A 9,603-nucleotide genomic window follows, 5' to 3' on the forward strand; every position below is an offset into this window, starting at 1 on the left:
TGGGATTCACTTTCTGGGGGTTCTAGGCACACCGGATTCATTGATTGATTGACTAGTTTAAACAGTTCCCGTGGTTGGTTTGCGGCCGTTGAGATTGTATATGAGAAGTGGTCCTTTTTGGCTTTGAAGATTGCTTTCCGATAATTCTCTGTGAGACCTTTGTAGTTAAAGTGGTTTTCCTCGGTGGGATTTCTACTACATATTCTTTCCGCTCTTCTGCGTTCTTGCTTTAGTATGGAGAGGGAGCCATTAAACCATCCAGAGTTTTTCTTCCTGATGAGAGCCCTGCGTTTTGGTGCTACCGAGTCTGCTGATTGCAGCAATGCCCTGTTCAGGAAGTTGAGTGTTTCCTCCGTAGAGTGGTTTAAGGTTATTGTAGTTATCTTGTTGGACAGAGTGGATTTGATGGATTCGGAGTACAGTTTTTTATGTGATCTGGTCCAGTGCGTTGTTGTTACAGGATTCCGTTTTTTGTTGGTGATGTTGGTAGCGATTTTGAATTTGATGGCATGGTGATCCGTCCATGGCAGTGTTATGTTGTCGAGTATGTTGATGTCAATGTTCTGTTTGAAAATGAGGTCCAGGGTGTGTCCTGACCCATGCATAGGAGTGTTTATCAGTTGCTGGAGACCCTTCAAGTTGATTGATGCAGGCAGTCGCGATGGGGTCTTTGGGCTCATTTTCCCAAAGGTTGAAATCTCCGAGTGCCAGGAAATTTTTGAATTTTAGGGTGTGTATTGCGAAGCATTCCGTGAGGGGTGAAAGAAGATTGGACTTTGGTCCCGGTGGTCTGTAGCACAGTAGAATATGAGTGGTGTCATGGGGTGTTGATTGGAGATGTAGCGTCAGGGTCTCCATAAAAGGCACTGGGTTCTGAGATGATGGTTTGGTGAGCCCCAAGTGAGCTTTAAAGATCACTACTAGGCCTCCTCCTTTTTTCCCTATCCGGTGTTCGGTTAGGATCCTGTAGTTTTTCGGCACCAATTCGGTGAGGATGGTGTTGCAGTCAGAGGTTAGCCAGCTTTCGGTGATGAAGAGGCAGTCTACATTGTTCTCGATGATGAAGTCGTGTAATTCCAGTCTGTGTTTGACTGCAGACCTGGCATTAATCAAGGCGCAATCTAATTGTAGTGGTTGAGTAGATCTCTTCCTATGGTTGGGAGTTGCTTGTCTTCCGGTTTTTAATAGTTGTTCTCTTTGAAGTATTTTTTGTATGGAAGATGGCAATGTGGTGTTGATGTCCCTTAGTCTGTGGAGAACTTCAGCTGAGTATTTGAAGTAGCACATGGTTTGTTGATGAGGTTGATGGTACTATGGGCCTAAAGATGATGATCCTGGTCAGGGTATTGACCCTGAGGACAGGGTAGGTATCAGACTTGCCGCCGTGCTTGAGGCTATTAGCGCGCAAGTTGATCAGGGGATGCCTATATGGATGCGGACGGAGTTGTTGTATTGGGTTGCTGGCTGTTCCGGCTACCTTTACTTGAGGTGACGATCCCCGCTCAGAAAAGAAGTCTGGCTGTGATCTGGAGTAGTCATCCTAGGATAGCGTGAAAAATGGAATGGAGGCCGAAGGTAGGGGTATGCTAACCTACGGTTGTTCCTGATTGTTCCAGAGGAAGGCAAAAAAAAACCCTGGCAGTAGCAGCAGTGGGGCAAAAATTCCTTCCTGACCCCCGGAGGCGGTTGAACGGAGTCCCTGGAACAATCACTAGGGTGGGTGGGAGTGGAGGTGCGAGCTTACCTGGTTGCGGTGGTCCCCGTTAACTGTCTGGTTCCGGTGAATCCTTAACCACTTCAGCCCCGGACCATTTGGCTGGCCAAACACCAGAGCACTTTTTGCGATTCGGCACTGCGTCGTTTTAACTGACAATCGCGTGACGTTGCTCCCAAACAAAAATTGACGTCCTTTTGGAGCTTTTTTTTGGTGGTATTTGATCACCTCTGCGGCCCTTAACCCTTGCGCGCAATGTCCATGACGGCGTTAGAACATGCACTGTGATCTCATAGAAACTTATGCAAATAACGTAAACCCTCAGACGCTCCGCTGTCGTCAACTTGCAGCATTGGTCGTGGTGTCTATCGCAGGGTTTTTCTCTGTTGTGCTTTAAGGATTGGTAAAAGGTTAGAGACTCCTGTCTTAACTCCTGTTTTCAACTCCTGGTTATTAACTCTCCACTTTAGTTCAAAATTCCACTTGTGTTCACAAAATCCACATGCAAGCCACCATCAAGGCTGCCTTGCGGCTTCACTGCCCATTTCCAACTGCGCATGCGCAAGTTGTGCGGCGCTTTGTGAATGGCCCCGTTGTTTTCTGGGGGACACACGCATGTCCCAGAAGGCTACGGGGCCGCTCACCGAAGAGGAGGAAGCGCCGCGGCATAGGAAGAGGCAGATTAGGAAGACCGCCTAGCAACAGCGGTTTCAGGTAAGTTAAAAAATGTATTTATTTATTTATTTTAAGATATTAATGCATTTTTTTTATGGGTGGCCCTCCACTCTAAGCCCTTGTACACACGGGTCGGAGATTCCGACAACCAAATCCGTCGGATTTTGTCCGTCGGATTTTATCCGACGGATTTTGTCCGAAACTGTTGCATACACACGGTCGGACAAAGTTGTCGGAAAATCCGACGTGATTACGTTGATTCGTTAAGACGGGACTACGTTCAGGCTAGTAGCCAATAGCTTTGGTGTAGGAATTTGATCTGAGCAAGCGTTGCACTTTGTCCGATCGGAATTCTCTACACATGATCGGAGTATGCCCGATCGGAGCATTTTGTCAGAAAATTTTACCAACAAGTTGGAAAACTTGGTCCGTCGGATACTCCGACAGAAACAGTCCGATGTAGACCACACACAGTCGGAATATCCGACAAAACGGTCCAATCGGACACATTCTGTTGGAATCTCCGACCGACTCCGACTGTCTCCGACCGTCTGTACAAGGGCTAAGGGCCACCCTGCTGCAGTATATGTATGTGGGGTGATCCTTAAGCGTTTATTACTAGAAGTTACATTATTTTCCTTACAATAATATGAAATTGATTAATAATCAGACAGATGAAGTAACTCTTGATGTCTTTACAGGTAAACAAGATGTTCAATGTCAGCAGTGAAATGGTACCAAGCACGGTTTACAGCCCGAAGATGATCACCATCCTGGTTTTATCTATCACCACTCTTGTGGGTCTCCCCGGCAATGCTCTGGTGCTTTGGGTTACTGGAGTGAAGATGGAGCGGACCGTGACCACTGTTTGGTTTGGGAACCTTGCTCTGGCCGATATCATGTGCTGCTTGTGTCTTCCATTCATTGTAGTGCAGTTCTTCTACCAAGACTGGCTGTACGGACCTGCCCTCTGCAGGATTTTACCCTTCATCATTCCCCTAAACATGTACACCAGTGTCTTCACCCTGGTGGCTATCAGCATTGACTGATGGATTCTGGTTGTCCATCCCGTGTGGGCCCGAAATCACCGAAGAATCAAAATGGCGTGGATGATATGCTTGGCTATTTGGATGTTGTCCTTGGTGATGTGTCTGCCTACCGCCATCAACAAAAGATTTACAACTGACTATAACTACACCTCCTGTTATTCAGATTTTTACATGATAAAGCCTATCAACCTTACACGTGCAATTTGTGCATTTCTGGTCCCTCTTATTATCATTTGTATCTGTTACATTCATCTGGCTTTTAAAGCACAAAATATCAGATTTTCTGAAGTAGGTAGAAAAACCATCAAGATGTCAATAAGTATTATTGTTGTGTTTTTCATCACCTGGGCCCCCTACCACATCATCGAACTAACTGTGCTATACACTGTCAATGAGGTATTGTACATCCTGGACCTTCTCTCACTGTCTCTGGCCACCTTCAATAGTTGCATCAACCCAATACTCTACGTCTTTTTTGGGGAAATATATGAAGCAGAAGCTGAGACAGTCTATTGCCGAGCTCATGCAAAATATATTTGGGGAGAACTTATTATCTCCACCAGGCAATGAGGACCAGCGCACCCCAGAAGAAGAAGAAGGACTCCCGATATAATGTATGAAATGGATTTGTAGATGTTTTAGCGCGTTTTTAGCTTTATTAGTGATTGTAATGAACTGCCTTCTCAAAATCGTATCATTGTGTGTTAGGGCGGCCATACTGTATGTCTTGAATAAGTCACATGGCATCAGGGCTTAGTGCTTATTGAACATTTGGGGTGATAGGTGTTATCAGTTTATGTGCAGCCCCCCCCTCCCCCCTCCAAGTTATCCAATCTGTCCACCGATCACTAAGCTTGAACAAGTCTGCTTATCTGTAAAGTCAGAAATCTTTATTTCTTTACTTGTTCAGGGCATGGGACACATAATACTGAAGCAAGAGGATAAACATGACAGCCAAGAAACTGGCATTTCCAAATGTATATGTAGCGGGTGCCGGATAGCCACCCGCGGCCCCCGCCACTGCTTCCTCATTGGCATGGGGAGAGGGACAGAACTGCTGCAGCAGAGGATCCTGAGCAGTGGCAGCTGGTGGTATATTTTTTGGGGGAGGGGGGCGGCAAGCCTTGCACCCACAGCCACCCCCCCCCCCGGTCGTTTGGGTTACCCGCACACATCACCTGCACCACCCGCCCATTGGTCAGTCACCAGCCCTGCCCTTACCTTATCTATCGGGCAGCGTTTCCTCCGGGCGGCGGCTTACCCTGCATCTCTTGCTCCACAGCACATCACGGCGGCTTCCTCCTTGCCTCTCCTCCCTTCTTCTCCCTCCCACAGCTGGATGGCCTCAGGGAGTAGTGCTGTGCGCCCCGCGCCCACCCTTTTTTTAAGCCAATTAGAGCATCTGGCTCTAATCACGTGCTTAAAAAAAAATACCCATTGGAATCCTTGCGTCCGACTCCCTGCATGTAGATTAGGGGGCCAGATGAATGGATAGGGGGACAGCTCCCCTGCGTTACGGGCCGCCACTGATCCTGGGACATGTAGTCTCTTGCACCAGTGGCCCCATTGTGATCCCTAGGGGACAGAACTACACACCCCAGCATGTCCTGAGCAGAGGGGAGGAGAAAACCGGACATAAGTGACAGGGGCTTCTGCTTTTCTGTCGGTGTGACCATCCTGCCACAACTCCAAGGGACTGTGTGCCTATCCTGCCATAGCTTCACCTTCAGTCAGTCACAGACATCTCGCCAGCGGGTACCTCTGGGAGTATCTCCAGGTGCATATGCAGACATCGCTGTGCCCTCCTGCTCTCAGATTGTCAGTTGAGCGTTCCTAAAGAACCTGCCCTAGGACATCTATCATTTTCGGCCCTCGTGTCACCAGATTGGTGAGTGGGCAGTAGCCCATCTTGCGTAAACTATTTCTAAGAGACACTGCATGCAGACACCTTGTCTTCTTGTCAGAGCTTTCCCCGGGAGACACTTTACATCAGTTGTTTCTTTTCCTTGAGTTACTTTATATAGAGATTATTCTGGGCCTTTACGCTAGTTGAAGATACCGGACATCTCCACAGTGAGGACTTTATTCAGCCAAGGACACAGTGCAAAACCTTTGTACTGATTAAGGTGGAACTCTAACTTTAAGGGCACTTTGGCGGCGCTTCCCATTGATTTCAATGGGCAGGGGCGCTTTAGGAGCGGTGTATACATCGTTCCTAACGCGCCACAAAGATGCTGTTTGCGGGACTTTTTTAAGGGTCCTGCCAGCGCACCACTCCAGTGACAGGAGAGGCGCTATTTTAAGCGATATAGCACCTGTAAAATGCCTCAGTGTGAAAGTAGCCTTAAAGCAATACAAGTTGATAATGTTTGCATATTGTATAGCGCATATACCTTCAAGGTCTGGGAGCTCAGGATTTTAGGGAGACAGACTGGTCGGTAACAGGACGTCTCTGTCCCCCCTTTATGTCTTGGCACATAGGTTACGTTTACGTCTTTAAGGTTATTCAAAACGCTTTATCTTAAAAAGTATAAAGAAATATTAGTCCCAAAAACTCTGCCACTATTGGAATAAACTAGGAACGGAATGCGAAATGGGAAGAGACGCTTTGTCTGCATCAATAACAGTGATATTAAAAGAAGACAAGGACAGTAGGCTCTGTTCTAGTTATAGACCTATCGCTTTACTGAACGCCGACACCAAATTATACGCAAGCATATTGGCTAAAAGATTGAAGGAGAAGATGACCGAGTTGGTCCATCCGGATCAGGTCAGATTTATAGTTGGTAGAGAAGGAAGGGATAATGGTGTCTGGGATTTATTGCTCCTGCAGGCAGCTAACATCGGTGGGGACCCCAGTCTACTCCTGTCAATGGATGCTGAAAAGGCCTTTGACAGGGTGGACTGGGGTTACATGTTGAAATCGTTGGAGGCCATGGGAGTTGGCACCAGGATGATCAGCTAGATAAAAGTATTATATAAAGACCCCCAAACATCGGTAAAAGTGAATGGAGTATCCTCTCTGCCGTTCTCAATGAAAAATGGAACTAGACAGGGGTACCCTCTGCCCCCCTTATTGTTCATATTATCATTGGAGCCTTTATTGGCCTCCATCAGAAATAGTGTGGACATTAGGGGGATAAGGGTGGGAGAAGAGGAGCACAAAATAGCAGCGTTTGCTGATGATGTGCTCTTCTTTATAACAAATCCCAGGACAATGATCCCCAACCTGTTAAATGTTCTAAAAAAAATATGGAGAAATCTCAAATCTTAAAATAAACCCGAATAAGTCGGAAATATTAAACATCAATATAAATAAATTAGAGGAAGAAAAACTCTCAAAAGAATTTCACTTCTCATGGTATAAAAGCGGGAGTCTGCAGTTTTTTTTTTTTTAAAAAGCCAGCAGCTACAAATACGGCAGCTGCTGACTTCTAAAATAATGACACTTACCCGTCCAGCGCGCCCGCGATGTCGGCACCCGAAGCCGATCTCTCGAACGTCTCTCGGGTGCTGCCGCCGCCATCTTGGGTATGGGAATCAGGAAGTGGAGCCTTGCTGCTTCATCTCTCGGTTCCCTACTGCGCATGCGCGAGTCGCGCTGCGCAATAAGGATGGTCCCCGCTGTCTCTGGGATCCGTGTGTTTCCCAGCAGACAGCGGGGGACCTTCGGAAAGGGGCATAATCTACGCCCCTTTCCGCAGATAGCTATGCCGGAAGTGGGTGCAGATACCTGTACTGTACAGGTATCTGCACCCCCCTCCCCCCTGAAAGGTGCCAATTGTGGCGCCGGAGGGGGGGAGGGTTCCAATGAGCGGAAGTTCCACTTTAGGGTGGACCTCCGCTTTAAGTTATTAGACAAAGATAAGAAGAGAAACGAAAAAAAAAATTACAACCTGCCCCCTGTCATGGTTTGGGCGAATAAACGCTGTAAAAATGTTGATAACCCCCAAAATCCTCTACAAATTTCAGATGCTCCCCTTAACAATCCCACAATCCTTTTTCAGAACTTCAAAGGGTATTATATCTAGCTTCATATGGAGCAATAAAAAACCCTGAATTTCAGCCACGGTATTAAATCTAGAAAAAAAATCAGAGAGGCCTAGCGGTGCCGGATTATAAAAAAATACTGCAACGTAGTGTCACTCTCACGATTAATAGAATGGACAAAAGAGAGTAGGGATAAGAGATGGACAAATATAGAATACACCTTGAGTAATATACATTTAGGACACATACTATGGAATCCCCCTCAAGTTAGAACATTGGGACAGAATACACACGAAATAACACGTACTACACTTAAAATATGGAATAGGGTACATACACACAAAAAATGGAAGTACAATTCGCCTTTCATTTATTTAAAGGAAAATGAATATTTTGAGCCCGGGAGGAGGGAAGTGGGAGGGAACTGGATTAAAAAAGAAAACGCGCAAGTGAAATATATAGTAAAAAATGGTAAAATACGCACCTTACAAGAACTTCAACTAGACACGGAGGTGATGAAAATTGACATATGGAGGTACATCCAATTGAAATATTTTGTGCGGAAACTACCAACCCCAATTCGAATTCGGAGAAGATTATACTCCGATGGAGAGGCTGGTTATGAAGGGAAACTCAAAAGATAGCACAGCACGACTATATAAATTCCTTTCAGAGGGAGAGGGATTGGATGTCCCTCCATATGTCAAGAAATGGGAAAGGGAAATAGGAACTAGTTGCACTAAACACATGTTAGGAAAAATTTGGAAATTGACCCATGGCCTCCGCGATAGACTCCAAGATGGCGGAAACAAATGATAAATGTCTGGTAAGATGGTATTATACGCCTGACAGAATCAGTCACTTCCAGCAAGAGAGGTCCTCTGAGTGTTGGAGAGGGTGTAAAAATAAAGGTACAGTGCTCCACATCATGGTGGGAGTGCACCATTATTAAAAAAATGTTGTATAGAGATTTTAGAACTCATAAAGCTAATCACTAACGAAACTATTCCTGCTGACCCATGGACGTGTTTGTTCCATGGGACAAATAGATCAGTGAGACAATATAAAGCTTCGATAATTTCAATCTTGCTTAATGTAGCAAAGAGCTTAATTCCAAAAAAATGGCAGGAAACAGAAAGTCCTAAAATTCGGGATTGGATATTTGGAGTAAACAGGATACAAAAATTAGAGAGGGGGGAAGAAGGGGAGGACGATCAGTAGTTAGTAGAGGTAGAACAGAAGGATAAATGGAAAGAGTGGGATAAGTTTAAAAACTCCTGGAGATATGTGATTGAGATAACCCAATGAACTAGAAAATAAGACTGGAGAGAGGCGAGGAGAAAGGAGGATTAGGGAAGAAGATAAGAAAAGTAAGGGGAAGGAGATTGCTGACTGCCCTTATTGACGGAGACATAGGTGCACAGTGTGGGGGGGGGGGGGGGGGGAATTGGGTGTTTGAATAAAGATTGTTTGTAATTTTAATTGTTCTATTTTTTTGTATGATGAAAAATTATAAAATTAAATACAGAATTAAAAAAAAGGTCATTCAAAACTGTGTTGGGTATAATGTGCATTTGTCTCAGTGCTATGCTGCTCAGTAATTAGAGTTGACTATAAATAAATATTACTTGGCTATATACTACTGGTTTCTTTATTACAAAGATTTCAGTAAAGATACTCTGTTTACTACAATTGTGTCTACAGTAATTTTATTTACAAGGTGTCCCAGAGGGACCGAGTCTATTTGTGGGGTCGAGGGGCACAGTACAGAACCAAATATACTTAAGCGGCTCCGTTGGGGTGGCGCTACATATATGTTTAAGTGATTGCCTCCCGCTCACCGTCAAATGATGGATGAGCGGTGCGGCACTCGTTCTGGGACAATGTCATATGACGTCATAACAGCACGGCCGTTTTCAAGTGCCCGCGGGGGTGCACAGCGCGACGATCGTGGCTGCTCCGTGTTGCTAGGACATGGCGCGACCTCAATCTCAGTAAAGAGCCACGGCCGCAGCTCTTTAACCATGTGATCAGCTGTGTCCAATCACAGCTGGCCAAATGTAAACATGGAGATGCCAGTAATCGGCTCTCATCGCCTCACACTGACAGAGTGTGTGGTGAGGAGAGCCGATCAGCGGCATCTCCTCCCAGGGGACATCAAGGCATGTAATCAGG

The 9,603-nt window shown here is 45.8% G+C and overlaps 1 pseudogene; it reads left to right on the forward strand.

Annotated features, from left to right (window-relative positions):
* The first annotated feature begins 3,100 nt into the window (after positions 1 to 3,100).
* On the forward strand, positions 3,101 to 4,051 carry LOC143986657 (C3a anaphylatoxin chemotactic receptor pseudogene; annotated as a pseudogene).
* Positions 4,052 to 9,603: the final 5,552 nt, after the last annotated feature.

The sequence above is a fragment of the Lithobates pipiens genome, unplaced genomic scaffold (genome assembly GCF_037356315.1).
Source record: "Lithobates pipiens isolate NorthernLeopardFrog02 unplaced genomic scaffold, aLitPip1_a1.2 Scaffold_175, whole genome shotgun sequence".
NCBI lineage: Eukaryota > Metazoa > Chordata > Amphibia > Anura > Ranidae > Lithobates > Lithobates pipiens.